Here is a 24,083-nt window from a genome sequence, read left to right on the forward strand (position 1 = left end):
AGTTGTCTAGGTCTACAGCCTAAATAGCTGATGCCAAAGGGGTTATGAGTTTGGGCCCAAGGTCAAAGAATTCATTTGTTGCTTATTTACAAATAATACTTGCTTACCCTAAAATGCAAACAGGATTATTCAACACCTTCCCTGAAGGACAGGAAAAGATATCTGCAGCTAAACCACCAATGCACTGGCTTCCACGGAGTCAAACTCTAAAAGAACCAGTGCTGTCAAATGTCACAACAGGCATTAGCTGGAATTAAAGGCTAAATTTCCTGTTGGGAGTCATCTACCTGATTTAGACAAGGAAAACTGGTTTTCTCTGGCATAGCTGACCAAAATGCAATGAGTTTCCCCTAATTCTTTAATAATTAGATTTTTTTAAAAAAAAAGATTTGCATACAAATTTTAAAAATATGTCCACTCATTCATTGCACAAAATCTACCCAACAGCTCCTCTGTGATTTGTTCTGTGTTGAGCGCTGGGCATATAGCAGTGAATGAGTCAGGCTTAATCCCATCTGATGAAACTCAAGGTTTCATCATAGGATGAAATATGCTGAGTGATGTCATATGGAAATCTAGGGGCAAAGGAAACCCATCGTGCTTCCACATGAGACCACTTGCTAAGCTCTTTACACACATTTTCTCAGTTGGTACTCACAACAACCCTAGGAATTCTATGAGGAACATCCTATTATTATCCTATTTTAAATGAGCACTCTCACGCATAGAAATAGCAAAGGGGGCAGGCTAAGGGGAGCTCTTTCCAGGATGAGGCTTGTGTGAGGAATTAGTGCTGAAGCTGAACCTGAAGGATGACCTTGTTAGGCAAAGTGCTTGCAGGTGGGGGGGGGGGCAGGGGGAGGGGCAGTGCAGAGCTGAGTTGTTGGCCGTGCTCCTAAAGATGTGGGCAACAGGTGGCACCCTGTGTTACCCTCTTCTGGTACAGGTAGCAGGGTGCCCCTCCAACCTAGGGAGGGGCAGGGCCACTGGCAGGGGGGAGGGATGGTCAAAGGCAGCGTGGGATCTGTGTCCTGGGCCAGATATGGGTGTGGGGTTCAGTAAATCCCGCTAAATCATCCACACTAGAGACAATGAGAAGCCCTTGAAAGATTTTATGCACCAACTAGCCACAGTCAGATTTACATTTTAAAAAAATCTCTGGCTGCTGTATGGAGCGAGGATTAGAGAGGAACAAAACAGCTCCATGTCTGAGATCAACACAGGAACTACAAGAAATGGACATTCACCGAGGGTTTTGGCGGTGGGAGAGAGTCAGGTTAAGAAAGCCCTGGTTCGCTGGTTCTAAGAAATGACTCCATCAGTGTTGGTTGCACGTCAAGATTTTAACTGTGAATAACTGTGTTTTAAAATTGGTCTTAAGTCTTCCTCCTTGCAGATGACACAGTCTAGAGTTGAGACAATGAGATGGTATAAATGGACCTAATGAGGTTAGAAATGAGTGATCAGGAGTTTCAAAATCACTTAAACAAGAACATAACATGTTTAAGAGTATAAGGGTAAACAAAGTATTTCAGGAACTGCCCTAGGTACTCAATATGAGTGTGTAGACAGAGTGGTCAGTTGTAGCCATATGCTAGATCTGGGAGAAAGGAAGAAATTAAGAGTTGCATCCTTTTAGAATGATCAGTAGTTCCCAAGTATGCAGAACTGCAGGCATTTCAAAAGAATTAAAGTGCTGTTACCTACTGAATCTGGGTTTAAGCCACTTAAACTTTGTATTTCAGACAAAAGTCTGTTTAAGGGACAGTGATCTTGTTGGATTGGGACCAACTGACAATCAATGGTGAGGAAATTGCAGAATGTTCTTATAGGACCACCAAGTGAGACGGGCCCAGGACCCAGTTGGGCTTCAGGAAACGAAGCAGAGAATGTAGCTGAGCCTGGACGTTTGTGCTCTGCTCTTAGCTGTCCTGCTAATGGATGCCTTGCCCCAAGCATACGATAGTAGGATGAGAGAAATCATATTCTGACCTAATAGTAAGTAGAACTATAAGAAAGAGCAATGAGCGGAGTGGTCAGCTTTACTTGGAGAAGGAATATAGAGGCCTTTGCGGTGGGGGAGAGGGGGATTTTTTTTTTTTTAACCTAGAAAAATCATGAGGTCATGAAGAATGTAATCTGAATTATGCATAAAGGGCTTCATCAAAGCCAGCACACCTTGGAAAGGAAATGGATATGTTACAAACCTTTTGTTTTTCTCGCTTACTCTTCATAGCAGAGGTCACCATAGAAGTTCTTTTATTAAACCTCTCCTGCACCCTCAACTTCCCGATGGGAGAGTCAGTGGCACTGAACCCTCCCTACTGCGCCCCAAGAAGAACCCTGGAAATTGTAGGGGACCTGGCTGATGGGGGAACACAGTACCTTTCTAATAGGTGTAACCCTCACCTTCCCTGGCCACATGCAGCAGCACCTGGCGTGAGTGGCTAAAGAAGCCAGGGCAGCCAGGACCTAATCAAGGGGGCTGGGTCCCTGTCCCAAGTAGCCCTGACTTCCAGACTATTCCTTTTCAATTCTGCCTACCCAGGTCAGAGATGAGAACTTGGTACAGCTTCCTCCAACCCATTAGCTGCTATAAGCCTTCCTCAGAGTAAGGATCAGCTGGATTTCTGCAGACCTCCCATCTCCCGTGGCCCAATTCTCACCCACTCACTCGGGGTTGAAGCACATAGTCTTGTCTGCCAAAGCACTCCTACACACCTCCCCACACTTCTGGGCCTATCCTTAGTATCTAGTACAGAGATAGCTGCAATCACATTCTAAGAATCCATGGAAGCAACTCCCCCGGATCGCTTGGAGGCAAGAAAAAGGGTCACTTCTCCTAGGAATGTATCCTTCCCTTGGAGACTTCCAAGCCTGCATCATCGATCAGTTCCGGCAGCTTCATGCCAGGCCCTCTCCTGTCCTGTTGGCCCCACCATGTCCCTTCAGTACCACTGGGCTGCACACAGGTATCTGCTCGCTGCTGTCAGGCAGGCACTGCCTCCAGGCTGCACACCAGGTCAGCCTCTGGACCACTGTGAACAGGACCAAACTCCGGGCCTTCCTAAGGGTGCAGAAGGCAATGCAAGCAGCCTACTGACACAACCCACATGGAGAACAAACTTCCCCTCTGTCCCAGTTGGACATTCCTTCCAGACAGTGCTGCTGATGAGTAGAAGAAACAAGACAATGCGTATATATTGTGTGATCTCCACTGACCTCACCAAAGTCATCAAGGCAGCAATGAAACAGTAACACATCATACCCAGAAGCTCACTGAAGTGCTGAAGGGCACAGGCTCAAAATAAATCTTGCTTATTTGATTACTTTTTAAGTTTGCCTTGTGAAATATATCTTAATGCACAAACACTACATGAAGTATGAATAATAAAATGATTTCAGTGTACCTTCCATCAAAAAATAACCTGCATCTTGGTTGGATGCCTCCTCCCCAAATGCTTACCATTTCCTCCTCACCAGGAGCTGCCTTCGTCTTGCTATAACTTATGTACGTAACCTAAATAATATATATCTTAGTCTTGTACGTTTTGTTCACCTTTGTGTAAGCTAAACATTCTGCACGCCTCTTACAACTGTGTTTTAACACAGTGGTTCTCAAACTTTGTTGTGTATCAGGATCACCTGGGGAACTGGCAAAATTACAGAGGTACAGTCCAGTCCCATTTCCACAAGCAAGGCTTCTGTCTCCACGGGCTCTCCAGACAATTCCAGTACTCACCAATGTCTAAAACCCACTGGGTTTAACATTAAGTTTTTGTGATCTATTCATGGTGATGGATGCAGCTCTGGTTTATTCATTTTCACAGCTGTACTATTATGCTGTGTGATTCTGCCACAATATATTCACCCTATTGTGATTACCATTTGAATGTTTTTGCTTCTTTGCTATTAGGAACAAAGCTTCTATGTACATTTTTCCTGCCTGTGTGTCTTGGTACATACTTTTAAGAATTTCTCTATATACCTAGAATTAGAATTCTTCCATGGGAGAATATGTACATGTTCAAGTTTACTAGGTGATACCAAATTTCCAAAGTGATTTGTATCCACTTATAATTGTGTGTGGTGAAGAGAGTTCCTGTTGTTCTGCATTGTTCCCTGCTCCTAATATCCTATGACTTCCTAATATTTGCCAATCTGGTGAGAATGAACTGGTACATCACTGGACTTTAATTTCCACTTCCCTAATTCTTAATAGAGTTAAATATCTTTCATACATTCATGAATCATTTGTGTTTCCTTTCTTGTGTCTGTGTTTTTGTCCAATTTCCTGGGTTGGATATCTTGCATATCGATTTGTGGGACTTTTTTTTTAGTTCTGGATATTAAGTTTTTGTCACATGCTGCAAATATCTTCTCCAGCTTCCAGAATGTTAGGTAGAACTAGCCTATAAATTCATCTAAACTGGTGTTTTCTTTGTAGAAAGATTTTTATTACTAATTAAATTTCCTTATTTTTATAGGAATTTTGCTTGTTTTGTCTTCCTTGCCCTGTCACTTTTTTCTAAAAATTCAGCCATGTTGTCCAAATTTTCCAATTAATGGCATAAGCTGTTCACAATGTCACTCTACTTCTTCTATTCTCTCCAGTGCATCTAAAGTTGTGTGCCATCATCCATTTCTAATAATCTGTATTTGTGTCTTCTTACTTTGATCCTAGAAGTTTGGGTATTTTATAAATTCTCTTTAAAAAGTAAGTTTTGGCTTAACTGATACTCTTTTATGTGTTGGTTTTCTATTTCATTAATGTCTACTCATCTTTATTATTTTTATTTTTCTATTTTCTTTGGATTTATTAAGTGGTTATTTTTCAAACATTTTTTCATATGAAGCTTAGGAAAGCTTTTGTCTTTCCTAATGAAGTATTTAAGACTATATATCTACACCCAAACATTGCTTTGGTTGTGTCCCACAAGTTATCATATATATTAATTGTATCATTATTTCTAAAATTCCTTTTTGATTTATTTTTGACCCATGAGTAGTTTACTAGAGATTTTTTTTCCAAAATTTTCCAAACATGAGGTTATTTTTTTTTTTTTTAGTAATCTTCATATTGATTTAACTTTAAATGCATTGTAACCCAAGAATGTGGACCGTGTGATACAAATCCTTTAAAATTTATTGAGCCTCACTTTGTGACAGTTTGCATGAATGTTTCATGCATGTTCACTGTCCAATTGTTGTTGATTTCAATGGTCTGTTTTTAGGTCCATTAGATGAGGAATTTTTCTATTTCTCTTTGTATTCAGTCTATATTTTCAAAAACCATATTGTCTTTTATTAATTACATGTAAGTTTAGAATCACAACCCCTTGCTCAACTGAACCTTTTATCATTATTTAGATATCCTCTGTATTTCTAGTAATGCACCTTGCCTTATAGTCTACTGTTATTAACATATCTACACCAGTTTTATTTTGGTTAGAATCTGCCTGCTTTTTTCTCATTACTTTGCTGTCAGTCTTCCTCTGTCTCACATTTTAGGTGGGACTCCTGTAAGCAAAATATACTCAATTTTTTATATCCGTCCTAGACATTTGAGTAGAAATCTTAATCCATTTATATTGGACTACGATTACATACATATATGGATTAATTTTATCATATTATTTACATATTTTACCATTTCTTTTTTCTTCCTTCTTTTTAGCTTCCTCTTAGAATGATTTTTTCCTATTTTCATTTTCTTACCCTCTTTTAGAAGTTATATTATCCACTATTCTCTCATTGGATATCATAGATATTTTAATATGCATAAAAGTGTAAAATTAATCAATATTTTTTACTCTCTTCTTCAATCTTTATATCTAATCACCATCGTTTCAACTGTGATAATGATATCTAGTATTTTAATTCTATCTTTCTTTGTGCCCTCTTATCACACATGATTTCCATTGTTTTATACAGTTAATATTTATCTACTTAACCAATATTTATCAATATATTTGTTAAACAGTCTTCTGTGGACCTCAAACCTCACATCTGAGATCATTTTTCTCCCCCTGAAGTATATCATTTAGGATTTCCTTTAATGTGGGTTTGCTGGTGATAAACTTAGTTTCTGTTTATTGGAAAATATCTTTTATCTTTTGTTTAGCTCATTCTTGAAATAGAAAATACTAAGTTGAACACTATTTTTCATAGCACAGTGAAGATAATATTACACTGTACTCTTGCTTCTATTTTTGTCCAGTGTATTAGTTTCCTATGGTTGCAATAACAAATTAACACAAACTTAGTGGCTTGGAACAACAGCATTTTATTCTGTCACAGTTCCACAGGCCAGAAGTCCAAAAATCAGTCTCACTGGGCTGATATGAGAATGTTGGCAAGGATATACTCCTTCCAGAGGCTCTAGGGGAGAATCTGTTCCTTGCCTCTTCCAGTTTCTCGTGGTTGCCAGCACTTCTTTGCTTGTAGCCACATCACTCCAATCTCTTCCTCCCTGGTCACATTGCCTTCTCCTCTTCTGTATAGTTAAATATCCCTTTGCCTTCCTCTTAAAAGGACACCTGGGGTTCTATTTAGGGTACACTTGGATAACCCAAGGTAATCTCTCCATTTCAAGACTGTTAACTTAATCATGTTACAAAATCTCTTCTGCCATATAAGGTGACACTCACAGTTTCCAGGGACTAGGCCCTGGATATCTTTGTGGACCATTATTCAGGCCACAACCTCCAGTTATTAGGAATCAGTTTAATTGTCATTCCTTTGAAGATGACCTGTATTTTCTCTCTGGATGCTCTTCAGACTTTTTATAGTCTCTGGTGTTCTGCAGTCACACTATGAGGTGTGGATTTCTCATTTTTATTCTGCTCCTGATCCTTGGGCTTCCTAGATCTGGGGTTTAGTTTCTTTCAATAATTCTAGAGAAGTCTAAACCATAATATCCTTTAATGTTATTTTTCCCTGTTATCTCCTATTTCCTTCTGGAAATCCAATCAACAGTATGTTAGATCTTATTCTATCTTTTATATTTATTAACCTCTCTTTCATATTTTCCACCTCTTTGTTTCTCTGGGCTACATCACAAATAATCTCTTCATATTTTCCACTTCACTAATTCTTTCTCTATTTGTGTCCACTTTGATTTTTTTTTAGCTTCAGTTATTAGGTTTTTAATTTCCTGAAGCTCTGTTTCTTTCTTAATTCTGCTTCTTTTTAAAATGTGTTTTTATTCCTTGCTCATATTTTCCAGCATCTCTTTACTTTTGAAACATATCTAAGCGTACTTATTTCATATTCTATGTCAGATAATTCTAATATCTAAAGTCACTTCAGGGGCTTCCCTGGTGGCGCAGTGGTTGAGAGCCTGCCTGCCAATGCAGGGGACACGGGTTCGAGCCCTGGTCTGGGAGGATCCCACATGCCACGGAGCAACTAGGCCCGTGAGCCACAATTACTGAGCCTGCGCGTCTGGAGCCTGTGCTCTGCAACAGGAGAGGCCACGATAATGAGAGGCCCGCGCACCGCGATGAAGAGTGGCCCCCACTTGCCGCAACTAGAGAAAGCCCTCGCACAGAAACGAAGACCCAACACAGCCATAAAAAAAAAAAAAAAAAAAAAACTTTTAAAGTCACTTCAGATCTGATGAATCTGTCCCCCTTTTTTTTTTCCTGGGATTTCACTCATGATGGCTTTTCTTTCTCTCTCATCCTCCCTCCTTCCCTTTTTCCTTCCTTCCTTTCTTCCTTCCTTCTTTCCTTCCTTCCTTCCTTCCTCCCTCCCTCCCTTCCTTCCATCCTCCTTCCCTCCCTCCTTCTCTTTCTTTCTTTCTCACATGCAATCTTATTCTCCTAGAACTTCCTTAGGAATTCTTTGAAGTTTGACGCAATTGCCATTACTTCGGAAAATATTTATGCTTGCTTCTACCATCTAGCTAGGATCACTCCCAATCTATAACCACATAATTTAGCATGAGATTTTCCTTTGTGCTTTGTTAGGCACCATAGGTGGTGTGACTTGGATCACAAGCCTGCATGAGAGTTATCACTTCTCAAGAAAATATCCCTCCTCTAGACAACTCCAAGTCAAGGCAGGAAATTTCCCTTCCTATTCCCTTCTGCACAGTGGGTTTGTTTCTCATCAACCCTTATACTGAGGATGTAAGTTTCCAGCTTTGTGTGGAAATCTCTCATTTGCTTGGTCCTTACACTGAACCTCATGTGTTCTATGTCCCACACAGCCAGAAGAACAAAAGCTCAAGGTCTCCACAGCGTGACCAATAGATTTAAGGCAAAACCTAATTTGAAGCTCAACTATTTCCCAGAGTTTCCATTTTCACTTTATATTTGGCTCTTGTGGACATTACTCTTGACTGTTCAGTGACCTATTTTAAACTATTTTTAAAATACATTACTTCCACCTTTTTTAGTTCTTTTCCTTTTGGGAGTGTCATTCAAGCTAATTATTCTTCTGTAAAGACATACTACTCAACCTTGTATATAGAATTTTAATTCTTTAAGGCATGGCCCTGCCTTTTTCTTGGGATACCTATCCATCTCCCAAATCCCTCTCTATGTGTCTTGGCTGTGTGATTGACTAAACCTCAGTTCTTATGCTACAATTTACATTTGCTTCATTTGCCTGCCTTCTCCAAAGTTCACTGTCATTAATATTAAAAGGAGGCCTAGTTCTGAGGGGCCCAAGAGAAGCATGTGTAACCTTTTCCATTTGGTTAAATCCCAATTGTATTCTTGAATCATCTCACTATTATAGGTGGAAGAAGGTAAATATCTGGCAGGTTCCACCTTATTTATTTTCTGTTGCTCCAGAAATATCCCCCCTGAATTTCTGTTACCTTCCTCTCCTGCAATCTAGAAGGCTCCACTATAAATCCTCTCTCAATACTGCTCACTCAAGAGATTATCTTTGTGAGAGATGACGCTGTCTTGGACTAAAGTGGTTCCAAATGGATCATCTTTAAAGTTGGTAAAATGTAGGAAATGGAGCACATATTGACTGTGGAATTAAAACAGAGAGATAGCAAACTACTGCTGGAACTAGCTTCTTTTTCAATGGAAGAATTATATGCAGTTTGCTAACAAAAATACTGTAACAACTAAAACAAGTAGAGAAGAAAACAGGGATGACGCTCCCAGTAACATTACATCCTTCTTGCCAGTCATCAGGGGGAAAAAAAAGACTCTTTTGTGTCTTGTAGCACACCTAAAGAAAGATTTCTATGAAAACAATAAAATGTGAGACTTACATCATGCACTGAATAATAAAAATATTTACTGTCTCTAAATTTGTTCTGAGAATACACACTGAAGCTTAGGTGATCTTTATTTTGGCTCAATTAAATTATTAGGAAACCTCTACAAATCTCCACTTACAAAGAGTTAAAACTGAAGAAAAATTCGAAAAATTCGAAAGAAAATCCAATCCTCACAACCTCCCAGACAGGACATACTTAATTCACTGATCGAAACCCAAATTGTCCTTCTTAAAAAGCACAGAAAGGAACAGAATGGGATCTGATAGTCACCATTCAGAGGTAACGTGTGTCTTCAGCCAGTGTCTCTGGCTGGCTTCAGGGGGGCCCACCTTTCCCCCCAAATGTAAAGTATACAAGTACGTGTGCATTTTCCTGTGGAGAAAAGACCATAGGTTTCCAAAGGAGCCTTTGACTCCAAAAAGGTGATGAACAACTGATATGGAAGCTAGTAAGGGTTTTTAAAGTCTTCCTTGCTGCCAACTGCGAGAATATAAACGATGATGACAACACTGACAGAATAATTTGGAGACAAAGGAGTTTCAGTATCTGTCAGACTTAGCTGTTTCTTCCTCACTTCCATTCAGACCTCTGATGTAAAATCAACAACGAAGACAACAAAAATAGAACCAAGAAGCAATAGAATTTGTATGGTGAGCTACTATGCAGGAATAAAAAAGACTGAATAAATCTACAGTACTACGTTATTACCTGTACAGCTGTAGATAACAGAGTTAAGGAAAACAGAAAAAGAAAGGAAGACAATGAAGAGCAAGTTACAGAATGATATATCAAACAGTAGAAATGTATGCAATGAGACGATACAAACATGACTGTGAAGGACACGCACCGACCTCAGGAGAGGGTTGCCACTGGGGAACAAACAGATCTGCTGCCTTCCTGACCATCTCGCCCCTCTTCTTCTGTGCTGGCACAGCCCTCATGTGAACAGGTGCCCTGCCCTCCACCATGGGATTCCAAGTCGGAGTGACCCCCTGTGCCCAGAACCAGAGGTACATCCTGCTTGGTCTGAGCCAACCTGCGTGGTCCTACTACTTTCAGCAGTTTTAGGGAGGGTACATGACTCCATTTCTGATTGCTGAGATGTGAGGGGGGGTTCTCTTTGAGGGATTCTGAGGTTTGCTCAGTATTAAGAAGACCTAGAAGAGACAGCAACTTTCTGCCTCTGGAGGTTTGAATCACAGGGAGATTCCATGTGAGGGCAAGCCCAGCACACTGAGGACCACAGACCAAACAGGGGTCCTGAGGGTACGACTCAGCCTCTGAATCACTCTGCCCTGAGAGATATGGCATATCTCTGAGCCTTCTCTAAGGAGAGATAATAAAATTTCGGTCCACTTAAGGAAATCAGATTCAGATTTTTCTGTAATTTATAGTCAACATCAATCTGTCTGGTACAGAATTTAATGGGATCGGTAAGTGGGTACAGAACAGACTCCAAGGTAAGTGGGTATAGAAAAGACTCCAAATCTATCTGAAATGGTCAATTTCTTAAAAATTAAGATCTCAGATAATGCAAAATTTGAATGGTGGACATGTAGGTGTTTGTTATATTGTGCTGTGTATCTTTTAAACTTCTTAAAAATATTTTACTTAAAACAGAGGGAGAATCACTACAGAAGTCTCACTTCAAGTATGAATAGCAAAGAGGATAAATTTTTATAATGAGGAGAAATCTTCGAAATAGCAATCAAAATGATACGGATCTCCTTTTTCTAAATACACATTTTGGCAAAGGAGATGTGAACCTCATACGCAAGTAAGTTTTTGTCTGATCTTTAAGACTTTAGTAAAATTTCTGAACCTTCTGATATCAGGGGAAACTATTATTAAATATTTATTTAGAGTTCTAAACTTACATAGGGCTGTGCAATCACATTATTAGTCATTTCTTTTTATTCCTTAGAAAGACCTAGATCTATCAAACATCTGTGTGATACCAGCATTATTCCATCTCTGGAAAAATAATAAAATTGATTTTCCTCATAAAAAAGATGGTGTCAGTAATTTAAAGTTGATGATCATAGAGAAACTTCACAGACAAGGCTGGCTTGAGAGAAGTTGAGAAGATAGAAGGAGGATTCAATAAAGTTGTGATGAAAGAATTACTCCCAGCAAAGTCAACAGGCTTTTCAGAATGCCTGCTGTATTCGAGTCCCTATGGAGCGCTTAAGGCAAGGCAAGCTAAGGCTCCAAGGAGACAAAGACATCCTGGTGAGGAAGAGAGGGCAGGAAGAAGCGGCCAAAGTTTGTGCTGGTTCCATTTCCAGGACAGAAGGCAGAGAAGAAGGGCACCTTCTGAGAGGTTGTTTTGACCAGATACATACCATGTCTCATTATTCATCCCCTAAGAACACATGGGGCATGCATGAGTCTCCCTATTTTACATAGTATATAGAAAATAGCCATAGAGGATCCCCTTTGCTCCTCCAAATGTGGCCCAGGGACCAAAAGAATCAGCATCACTGCCAGCTTGTTAGAAATGCAGACTCTCAGACTCCTCCCAGACCTATCTAACCAGAATCTGCATTTTGACACCAGCCCCAGGTGATTCATAGGCATGTTATGTTTGAGAAGCTCTGGTCTAAGATATTATACAGTGAAGTGAAGAGGCTGTAGGATCTGGAATCAGATGGGTTTGGGTTCTGTCCATGGCTTCTCCTCTTCCTGGCTCTGTAACTTGGACAAGGCACTTAATTCCTTTGAGTGTCATCAGTACATGGGATAACAGTACTTCCAGGGTTTTTGACTTAATTCAGTGACTTTAATTCAACGGGATCCAACACTTCTAGCACAAAGTTTTGCAGCAAGTACCGCTTATCCTTCTAACTCAAAAACTAAAGCTCTTTCTACAACCTTAGAAGGCCAACAGAAGACCCGCGCCAGCCTGGCCTCCAAGCAAGCCAGAGCAGCCCTTTTCCTGCCCTTCCTGTCACCCATTGCTCCTGCAGCCTCTTCCTCACCCCTAAAGGAGCCCATAGCTGACCACCCCAATTTGCTTTGAGTTCTTTCCTGCTCCTCATCTCCAAGAGACCCCAGCATATACTTGACTCCCTGGACTCAACCACTCCATCATTTTCTTTAAAATGGCCCACTGATTGAAAATTTGTATGGCTTCTTTTATTTTTATAAATGGCACAAACAGTTTCTGATCACAAGCCCACACTCTTCCTGCCCCTTTATACTCGGGTTGCCGAGGGGTACAGGTGGCAGGGCTCTCCCCCACCCCACCTCCTCCATCACAGCCCATTCCCATGAATGGTCCAGTCAGACCAGCCAGCAATAAGCAGCTGAACTTGTTCCCTAAAGACCTGCAGCTGCCTGTGGCCAGAGGGCTGGACGGATGTCCCCTCAGGCTCTCTGTGAAGTTCTGGGAAACCCTCCCCAGGCCTGCTCGTTTACCAGGAGAATCTTCCGTCTTGCCTGAGAAGGTTAAATTTGCCCAGAGCTTTGCATTTTTAGTGGCTCTTTTATTCTATTTCATTTAATTGAGTTTTTATTTCATCACATTTTATTCTATTTTATTTGGCCATGAGCACAAGGTGGATATCTGCCCTCCAATGAGCCAGGGGACACACACATGTCCCCAGCATTTACTGGGGACAGTCCCTAAAGCTCCTCTGATTGGCTGGTTATTTACGGATGACAGCTTGAGTGGGCTATCGGTGAGAGTCATCCACCCTTTCTCTCCTCTCCTTTCCTTCCTGTCTCTAACTTTCACTTTCTCCTCTCCTATTTCCACTGTCTCCTGTCTCTCCCTCTTCATCCTGCCCCCCTCTTTTCCCTCCATCTTCTTCAGCCTTCCTGCTTCCTCCAACCTTGCAAGTTCTGAATTCTTACAACCCCATGTCACCCACCTCTACTCATACAGTTTCCCTTAATTCCAGTGAACTTAGAACATCTAAGGTAAGTCAAAACAATTCCCAGAAGTGGTTCAGCGTTTGCTAATCTTACCCTCTCTTTTTCAGATGTGATATTCCTGAAATATGCTCTAAGTTGGACCTGAAATGTATATTTCTGTAGGTCTGGACCTGGGCATTAAAAGCACTAAAATAACTGTAGGGACAGGCTAAAAATAGTTTGGTCTGCCATTTGGAGAGCAGGACAAATCAAAGTCTGCCCAGTTCAATAACTCGGGGCAGAGTCTGAGTAGAAATTTTCCATGTAACAGGACTCTGCAGTCACAGGCAGAGAAGTGGCTCTTCATGCAATCCTATGCCTCCAGCAGAGCAGCACAGAATTCACCCCGGAAAGGGGGTCTCAAGAGCCACATAAAGAAACTCCATTTATTCAGATCCTCTGGTCCTTTGTTGTGTACCCACAACTCAGATCCAGATCTGGGGCACTATGAATTCTCAGTGTTCCCTGCACTGGAAGAAACTGCAGGTGTTTGTCTAGCACTGCATCTTTGCTGGAGCTGGAACCAGAACTTGCTCCTCCAGGACAGGGCATAGATCTCTCATATTCTGCTGCCTTCCTAGCGCTGAGCACCAAGCCTAGCAAATACTTATGAAGGAAGGAAGGAAGGGAATGAGGGAGGAAGAAGAGAGAAGAAAAGAGGGAGGGAAGAAGAGAGAGAAAGGGAGGGATGGAAGGAAGGAGTTCTTCAGAATTCCACACACACAAAAAATGAGGACCTCAAAAATTTAAACTTTTAAAGCTCTGACCTAAGTAACTATCTCTATAACACAAAGCCAATGCTTTCATTCTGTTGTTAAACTTTTAAAGCTGGTTGAGGCTTTAATTTGCAGCTTACTCCCCAGGCAGATATTCAAAAAGAAAATAAATAAATATAATAGCGGCTGATCTTTCACAGCATTCATTTGCTAGCTTGCTACAAACCACTTAATTATTCTGTTTGCAATACCTATTTGTTCACCTCAGAAGAATATTTAAATCCACTTTTGTTTGTGTACAACTATCCCTACCACTAGGAAATGAGACCTTATGTTTCACATTAACACCTCGTGTTTTTTTTTAACCCCAAGGAGCTGACAGAAAATTGTAATTTTTAATTGCATTTATAATTTAAAATCCAGAAATATTACCAAAAACAAATTACAAAGATGTTTTTAAAATAAAATTGCATGGCACAGAACTCTGGAATGGATGGCTCTGAAGTTTATAGGCCTGTATTTAACATATCAAAGCCCTTACATCTAAACTGGATCCAATTCTGTAGACCCAAGTGTAAAAATCTGAGAATATAAATTCAGAAGACTAGAGATATATAGCATGGTAGTTAAGTGTGTAGATGCTGACCTTGATGGTCTAATACAGGTTGAACTTACTTCTCACCTTAAATAACTAAAAAACAAACGAAACATATGAAACAATAGTTCTCAGACGTGGGACGACAGGCATAGCTGAACAGTGATACCCAAGAAAAAAGAAATAAATGAAATAATCCTGAGTTTATTGCTCCAACAGACTTTCCAGGTTGCCGCAGAGGAAGGGGAAACCTAGGCAGAACCTGATGGTCTCCATGAGTGGAAGAGAGAGTTTGGGGTTTGAGAAGGCCAAGGAAGCAGAATTCCAGAGAAGAGAGAGCTACACAGAAAAAGTCCTCTAGAAATGTGTAGAAAGTTCCCTTTGAGTCTTGAGCTGAGTATCGATTAGCATATGTGCATGAGGAAACTATGAGGGAAAGGACCACCTGAAAGGATGGGGTTTAACAATCCTCAAAAATGGGTCAAATGGCAACAGACTAAGGACTGGTTTTGTCCTGCTTAACAAAGCTTCAAAGCAAGTCATGAAAAATCAAAATGTTCCAAAGTAACTTAACTGAGTCCCAGGGGGGAAAAGAAGTATTTATAGGAATAAAAAGGATTCAAGCAACAAACTATGTAAAATTTACAAAGTCTAGTATATACTCAAAAGTTACTAGGCATGAAAAGAAACAGGAAAATACAACCCATAATGAGGAGAAAAATCAGTCAATAGAAACAGGCCCAGAAATAATACAGATGGTAGAATTAGTAGAACAGGACATTAAAACAGAAATTGTAAATATTATAAATGCACACCATATGTTCCAGAAGACAGAGGAAAATTTGTGCATGATAGGGAGAAAAATAAAAGACACAAACTGAATTTCTACAAATAAAAATGCAGTGTCTGAGATGAAAAGTACTCTAGATGAAATCAACAGGAAATTAGACACTGTAGAAGAAAAATAAATGAACTTGAAAGTGTGGAAACAAAAAGTCTCCAAAATGAATCATAGGAAGAAAAAAAAAAAAAACTGAAAAGAATCAACAGAGCACTAATAATGAGTGGTGGAACAACTTCAAGTAACTTAATATACATGTCATTTAAGTCCATGAAGAAGAGAGAAATGGGGCGACAGAAAAAAATATAAGAAATAATTCAAAATATGTTTTGAATTAAAATATGTTTAAAGAAGATATGATATCAATTCTACAAAACCCTTTCAAAAAAATTGAAGATAAGTAAACACATCCCATCCAGGAGGCTGGTGGTACCCTGATAACAAAACCAGACAAAAGATTTACAAGACAAGAACACTACAGACTAACATCCCTTGTGAACATAGATACAAAACTTCTTTAAAATATCTTAGCTAATACTTTAGCTGAAATACTTTAGCTAACTTTAAATCCAACAATTCAAAAAACACCCAAAAGCATCAATATCAAGTGAGGTTTATTCCAGTCCTGTGAGGTTGGTTTCACATTTGAAAAGGAATCTCCTTAGTTCTCTGTATTCACAGAATTTTAAAAAAGAAAAAGAAAAGAAAAAGAATGTGATTATCTCAATAGATGCACAAAAAGCATTTGACAAAATCCAACTTCCAATTATTTTTAAAACCCTCAGGAATAAAAGTAAAACTTCTTGAACTTAATCAAGGATATCTATGATCAACATGCATCTAACATCATAATTAATGGTGAAAAGCTGAATATTTTCCCCTAAGGTCAGGAAAAAGACAAAGATATCCACTCTTATTACGTCTATTCAGCATTGTACTGGAGGTTCTAGCCAGTACAATAGAGCAAGAAAAAGAAATAAAGGAGACCCAGATTGGAAAGGAAGAAGTATAAACTGTCTTTATTCACAGATGGCATGATTGTCTACATAGCAAATCCCAGGAACTCTACAAATGAACGCCACTAGAACTAAGTGAGTTTAGCAAGGTTGTGGGATACAAGGATAGTATTCAGAAATCAATTGTATTTTCTGCCTGATAGCAACAAACAATTGCAAATTTAAATTGAAAAAGCAGCATCATCTACAACTGTATCAAAATATTAGATTAGATATGTAAGGATGAATTTAACAACAAGATTTTGTATACTTAACACTTCAAAACATTGCTAAAAATAATTCAGAAGGATACGGTAAATTTTAAAAAATATACCTTGTTCATGGATCAGAAGACTTAATATTGTGAGGATCTTAACTGTCCCTCAAAGTATCTCTAGATTCAACACAATTGAAATTAATATTCTGTAAGTCTTTTTCTAGAAACTGGCAAGTTAATTCTAAAATGTATGTGGACAATCTCTAGGTCCATCCATGTTGCTGCAAATGGCATTATTTCATTCTTTTCTATGGCTGAGTAATACTGTCATACTAAGTAAAGTAAGTCAGACAGAGAAAGACAAATATATGATATCGCTTACATGTGGAATCTAAAAAAAGGGTACAAATGAACTTAGCCACAAAGCAGAAATAAAGTTACAGATGTAGAAAACTTATGGTTACCAGGTAAAGAGGAGGGAGGGATAAATTGGGAGATCGGGATTGACATATATACACTACTATATATAAAACAGATAACTAATAAGGACCTACTGTATAGCACAGGGAACTCTACCCAATCCTCTGTAATGGCCTATATGGGAAAAAGAAACTAAAAAAGAGTGGATATATGTATATGTATAACTGATTCACTTTGCTGTACACCTGAAACTAACACAACATTGGAAATCAACTATACTCCAATAAAAATTTTTTGAAAATAAAATGTGTGTGGAAATGCAGACCAGAACTAGGGTGAGATATATGCACACACTTGAGAGTGAGTTCCTCCTTGAATTTTGTGCCTCATTTGCCTCACCCTAGTCCCAGTCCTGTGAAAATGTGGAGGACCTAAAAGGGTGGAAGCACATTTTTCAAAAAGAAAAAGGTGGAGAACTTATTCCACTTGATTTCAGGATTAACTATAAAGCTGCAGTATGAAGACAGGGTGGCACTGGTGTGAAGATAAACATAAAGGCTAATGGAACAGAATAAAGAGTCCAGGAAAAGACCCAAATACTGAAGGCCAATTGATTTTCAGCAAAGGATTCAAAGGGGAAAGGATACTATTTCCAACAAATGGTGCAGAAGCAATTAAATAACCATGTGTAAAAATAAAATAAAATAAAATCATTGAACTCAACCCTTGCCTCACACCATATACTAACATTAACCATCAATATACACAACAGTATAAATGAATCTCAAAATCACTTTGCCACGTGAAATAAGCTGGAAAAAAAAGAATAATCTGTACTTTATTAATCCATTGATATAAAATTCTGGAAAATGCAAAGTAATCTATAGTGACAAAACAGATTAGAGGTTGCCTGAGATCAGGTGGAGAGAGAAATGTATTACAGAGGGGCATGAAGAAACTCTCATGGGTAATATAAATGTGTGTTATCATGACTGTGGTGATAGTTTTACAAGTAAATATGTCAAAACTCCAAATTGTAACTCATCAAATTACGCAGTATTTTTAATGTCAATTATACTTCAAAAAGTTTGCAAAATAATAAGAGTATAAGCAAGTGAGCTAGAATGCCTGGGTTCAAAGCCAGAGCACCCTACATAAACTACCACTCACCTCACTCACACCCTAAAATATCCATCTCCCTTTCCCGGCTTTAAATGCTTGCCAGGAGTTTGCCCTTGGGCTAGTCATTTGCCCTCTTTGTACATCAATTTGGTCAGCAATATCTGTCAGCCCCACCTTCAAAATCTGAGCACGTCTCACCTCCTATGCTCATATCACCCCAGACCAAGCCACCATCATCTCTAATTAAAGGCCTTAATTTTTAAACTTTTTTTCACCCCAACCCCCGCCACACACACAGTGTATTTTCAACGCAGAAGTCAGGGTGGGCCTTCTAAAGCATAATTCAGATCACATGACTCCTCAGCTCAAAATGTCCCAGCGGCTCCTCAGCTCACTCAGAGTAAAACCCAAAGTCCTTGTAGCAAGAGATGCAGCCGAATCTCTTCACACCCTCCCTCACATATTGCCACCTTCTACTCCAAGTCATTGGAGTAGATGACTGTCCATAATTTCATGCCCCATTGTCACCACACTTTCCGGTCCTAGTTGCTGTGACTGCTTCTCACCTGGGGTATGCACCCCTCCCAGGGCTGTGTCATGCAAGCTGAGATACAAAACTCTACTGGATGATAGAGCCCTTCTTCCTGAAGCCAATATTTGGGGGAGGAAATGACATTTTATATTAAACTGACCCATTATGCTAAATTGGAATTTCCCTTGGAGGCACCAAGCTTTAATGATATGAAATTCCATAGTGAAGTGCCTGGTGCATATGCAGATGGGCCAAGGGAAATGACTGAGAATCAATTTCTGGACTCCAAAAATTTTCACCCACAAGGAAGATATAAAAAGTCCGGAAGAGTCAAAATTGAAGGAAAGAGGATTTAGTGAGGAACACTTCTTTGAGGGGAAAAGAGAATTTGGATATGCTTCCACTCTGTGGAAGAGGAAGGAGGGTGCCCACCCTTTCCCTGAAAGTCTTCTTGGAGGGGTTTCACATGGGGGTCATCAAAGACACCCACAGAATAGAGCCAGAGCCTTGAACAAGCAGGATTCTTTCGGTTTAATCATAAAAGCTACTTAATGTTGTTTTTCCATTGGCCTTTTGACCCTGCTCATTCCCTTCTATTGGATGAAAATTAGGCAAAGTTTCATGACTTTTCTGTTCACTAACCAAGGTTAATAGAAAATTCTACTTAAGTTGCAAAACCAAGTTTTGACGCAGATATTTAAATGATCTAATCCAACAGAATAACTGGAATATTTACTTGCTTTGGTGCAGAAATTTTGACCCTTAAAAGACATAAATCAATACTGTATCTCCCATTAAGGTAGGGCTGGGCTGGTTCAAAAGCAGTACAACGTGGAAATAACACAGGCTTTGAAATGAGATCAACCTGAGCTCAAAATTCCAGCTTGTCTTCATACCTTAGACCTTTTCAGAGCCTCGATTTTATTATCTGTACTCTGGTCTTAACAATGTATCTCTTAGAGGGTTGTTGTAAAGATCCAGTCATATAACAAAAGACATACATTTGCACAAAGGACAGAAGCAACCAAGTCACAAAATTAGAAATAGGCATGATCAACCAATAAATGTTCAAAGTGTTTGACTTGACTAATAAGCAAGGAAATGTAAATTAAATCAAGGCAGTGTGAGCTTTTTTCATCTAAAATATTGGTAAAAATGAAAAACCAATATATATTTATGTAGATTATATTCATGTTCACAAGACATAATAAGGGTGGGATGAGACAGGCACTCTGAAAAAAGGAGCTCAGCTCTTTGGGAGCTCCCATACCCTGAAACAATATTTTTACTATCATAAGAAATCAGAGAGACATCAGCAGATCTAGGTATAACGAAGTTGATCGCAGTATTATTTGCAATCGCATTAACTAACCTACATTTCCAAAAATGGTGAAGATTTACATAAATTATGATTCCTCCAAGTGACAGACTATTGCAAGGCTATTAAATATTACCCCAAATGCTATTTACTGAGCTGATAAAATGTTAATGATATATTATTAATTGAAAACAGTAGGACATAACACTGAACCAAACAGGAAAACCTCAATTTGGCAAAACATGCTACATATATAAGGCTGTTAGAAAAGATAATTTTATTGATTTTTTATATTGATTTTTTTTTGTATTTTGTTTTACTATTGTAGAAGAATCAGAAAGAATTAGAACAATTTTTCTGAACTTTCCTTCTATCCCTGTACCCCACCTCCGCCATGCCCCTGCCCACACACACCCACACAGAGGTCAGCAATACGTTATGCTCCAGGAAGTTTGTGCTGTTCTTCCTCCCAAGATATTTTCTTTCAGTACAGGTGAACTGACAATGATGGCTGGCTGGAAAGCCCTCTGTGGCTTGGAGAGTGGAGGTGGTCAAAGTGGCCTGAGCCAGGAAGCTTCCAGTAGATATAGAAGTGACAGAAGAAAGGCTTGTGGTCTACCCATCCCTGATCCACATTAGGCCCAGGGTGAGATATCAGAGAAAAATGGCTGGTGGCCATTTAGGAAGGCTGGGCCCCAAGCATGGGGTGTGCAGGCTCAGAAAAAAAATCACCATCCCTAAGCAAGTGAACTGGAAGTTCCGAGTTCTCCGAGTGTCCACGGAGATCTTTCTATGATTGACCTTGACAGTGTAAAACCCAGGGACCTTTACACAACTTCCTGAGGACAAGGAGGAAGCTATCCTTTTATAATGGCTTCAAATTTCTTGCAATCTCTCTTTTTTTTTTTAAAGGAATTCCTTTATTTTTATTTTATTTATTTATTTATTTATTTATTTTCGGCTGTGTTGGGTCTTCGTTTCTGTGCAAGGGCTTTCTCTAGTTGCGGCAAGCGGGGGCCACTCTTCATCGCGGTGCGCGGGCCTCACTATCGCGGCCTCTCTTGTTGCGGAGCACAGGCTCCAGACGCGCAGGCTCATTAACTGTGGCTCACGGGCCTAGTTGCTCTGCGGCATGTGGGATCTTCCCAGACCAGGGCTCGAACCTGTGTCCCCTGCATTGGCAGGCAGATTCTCAACTACTGCGCCCCCAGGGAAGCCCTTGCAATCTCTTTAAGTGGGATTTCATGGGCAGATGTCACTTGTTTTGTCTATAAGGCATCCAAAGCAGGGCCTGGCGCACAGTAGGTACTCAACAATGTGAGTCTCCTTGCTTCTGAGGACAAACCACGTGGCTCACTGTTTTTGCAATGCCCCACAGCAAACAAGCAGAGATCTGAGGGTACGGAGGAGGTTGTTTAGAACCCCCTGGCCTCACAAGGTGGGCTCTTCAGCAATTCTTGACCAGGAGGCCAACTCTACACCTGGCCAGGAGTAGTGCCAGACACGATGGAGGCAGCATCTGGTCCTCAGTCTCTCATTGCCATGGTAACTGACAAGCCAGTCTCCAAGGCTGTAGGAAACTATGTCACAGTTCTGATCACTGACAATTAAAGGGTTCCCTCCCCTTTCTGAAACTGCACAATACTCACTTTGGATTCTTCAACCAGCTCTAAGACACAGGCTGCCTCAGTGCACATATCCTCTGAGACAGCGGTAAAAAGAACCAAAGCTGAGTCTACTGTCTCTATGAGCCCTCACACATCATTTAAGACACCTCACAAGAAGCTCTGGTGGCTTGAATTTTCTCCTGCCTCCATTTCTGCTTTCATGTTCCAGTTTTGAAAGGACTCTCCCAGGGAGCTCCTACAGGAGCTGCACATGAAAGCAGCAGCCTTCTCTTTGCATATGTATGTGTGTGTGTGTGTGTGTGTGTGTGTGTGTGTGTGTGTGTGTACACAAACCCTTGCTTCTCACTTCTCTGTGTGGTGCCTGATGATTATCCAGCCTGGCAAAGGAGGTGTAATAACAGGGTAGAAGGCACAGATAATAGGGTCTTTCTGGCACAAGCAACGAGTTCATCTGAATCCACCAGAATCCATTTGTGGGAAGAGAGATGGATAGGAATGCAGAAAGGTAGAGACGCTAACCTTTAGTTTTCAGATATATTTGCTGCAAGTGGTAATTAAACCTATTTTTATAACTCCCTAAGTGTCAGCACTCCCTTTCCCAAGCATTCTTCTGTCAAAACTCTGCAAAATAACAATAAACTTGTTGGAAACAATTGACTCACGTCTAAAACATGGAGTCTGATTCCACAGCAATGGGGTCTGGCTGAGCCGTTCTGTTTGCAGGGAGTTAACTTGCTCGCAAATTGCAGAGGATCTGGAGTGGCTCCTAGAATCATTGCCTAGCTGTAGTTTAGTAATCCAGGCACACATTTCCTACCCATGATAATATAAGCTGAGGGTGAGGAGCATATCTCTCTAATTCTCATAAGCACCCCCAGTGCCTCATAGGTGTTTGGTACATGGATGCTAAATGAATGATAGATGGTCAAGAGTTACAGATCCAGGTAGGGAAATAGGACATACAGAAAGAAGTTAAGGACCACTGAAGAATCACAGCCTGAGTTCTCTGGGGTATTGGAAGAAGGAAAGTTTACAGAAGAAATCAATAGGTATTGCAAAGTAGGGAGAGGGTAATTTGATCTGAGTCTTAAATGTTGCATAGGAGTTTGAAAGACAGAGACAGGGAGAACTAGGGTCCCAGCAAGCTAAAACACATTTATAAATGCTGCAATTCAAGTTCATCCAGGCGATGAACCAAGCTATGTCCCCAACCCCCTGACCTCCTCATAAAGACATGCACCGACCTGTTATCAAGTCCTTAAATCTGGATGCTTCCTTGATTAAGTTCCAAAAACAAACTTGCCCACAGAACATTAGCTGATTGTTAATAAGAAGAGCTATCTTTTAAGAGTTCCTGCTCTATGCCAGACCCTGTGAAGGGTCATTTCTGGTGAGTTATCTCATTTAGTCTTCATAAATTTCCCATGAGGTGTTTATCACAAACCCTACTGAGTGGATGAGGAGAATAAAGTTCAAAGAAGGAAGTAAAACAATTTGCCCAAAGTCAAAGAGGTGGTCGGCACTGGAGTCAAATCCTATCCATGGTGTGTTCCCAAAGGTTGATCTAAAACACAATGGTTCCTTGCTGCTTTCTCAATACTGCTCCCCAAAGGCACTATCAGTGTAGCTCCAAGTTCCCCCACATGGGGCTTTCAAAAGGGCTGAAGAATGATATTACACAACAAAAATGTCTTCATTTATCTGTAACCATAAGTGTTAACTCTCATAGATTCCTTTTGGGCTGAGAAAGGAAAACAGATATATTCTGATTAACAAACGGAAGTACATTTCCAGTAAATATGGTTTGTTCCTTTCAGATACTACTCATGTGACATGCATTAGCTTATTTGTGTGGGCTTTTCCAGGATTCTTTCACCTTTTCCATAGGAAATTTTATTCTTTAAATTTATTTTAATTTTTCAAAAAAATTTTTGGCTGCATTGGGTCTTCATTGCTGTGCGCTGGCTTTCTCTAGTTGCGGTGAGAGGGGGCTACTCTTCGTTGTGGTGCGCGGGCTTCCCGCTGCGGTGGCTTCTCTTGTTGCGGAGCATGGGTTCTAGGCACGCGGGTTTCAGTAGTCGTGGCACGTGTGCTCAGTAGTTGTGGCTCACGGGCTCTACAGCGCAGGCTCAGTAGTTGTGGTGCCCAGGCTCAGGTGCTCCGCAGCATGTGGGATCTTCCTGGACCAGGGCTCGAACCCGCGTCCCCCGCATTGGCAGGTGGATTCTTAACCACTGCACCACCAGGGAAGTCCCATAGGAAATTTTAAAAATAAGGTGTTGATATGGAAAATAACATAAAGGGAAGAAATTTAATAATAAATAATAAAAATTATATAATAAGACTTTCCACAACAAGATTATATTACTACTTCCACATTATTTTTAAAAAGTCAAATATTGCTGGAATTCAGTCATGTATTTAGCATTTAATTAGTGCTGAGTGTGAAGGGGAAAGGTGAGAGAGGGGCAGTGTGGCATAGGGAATATATTTCTTTTCTTTATATAAATTTGTCTATTTATCTTTTTATT

At 40.1% G+C, this 24,083-nt stretch overlaps 1 protein-coding gene and 1 long non-coding RNA gene across 3 annotated transcripts in view; one reads left to right on the plus strand and one right to left on the minus strand.

Moving 5' to 3' along the window:
* The window catches only part of GRID1 (glutamate ionotropic receptor delta type subunit 1), a 666,028-nt gene that overhangs the window by 224,576 nt on the left and 417,369 nt on the right, over positions 1-24,083 (minus strand). The window lies entirely within an intron of this gene.
* Positions 7,608-22,505, plus strand: LOC309635491. Its single transcript, XR_014248860.1, has 2 exons — positions 7,608-13,174; positions 14,699-22,505. It is a non-coding gene; the product is annotated as an uncharacterized lncRNA (long non-coding RNA).

The sequence above is a fragment of the Balaenoptera borealis genome, assembly GCF_965194805.1.
Source record: "Balaenoptera borealis genome assembly, chromosome: 10".
Classification (NCBI taxonomy): Eukaryota; Metazoa; Chordata; class Mammalia; order Artiodactyla; family Balaenopteridae; genus Balaenoptera; species Balaenoptera borealis.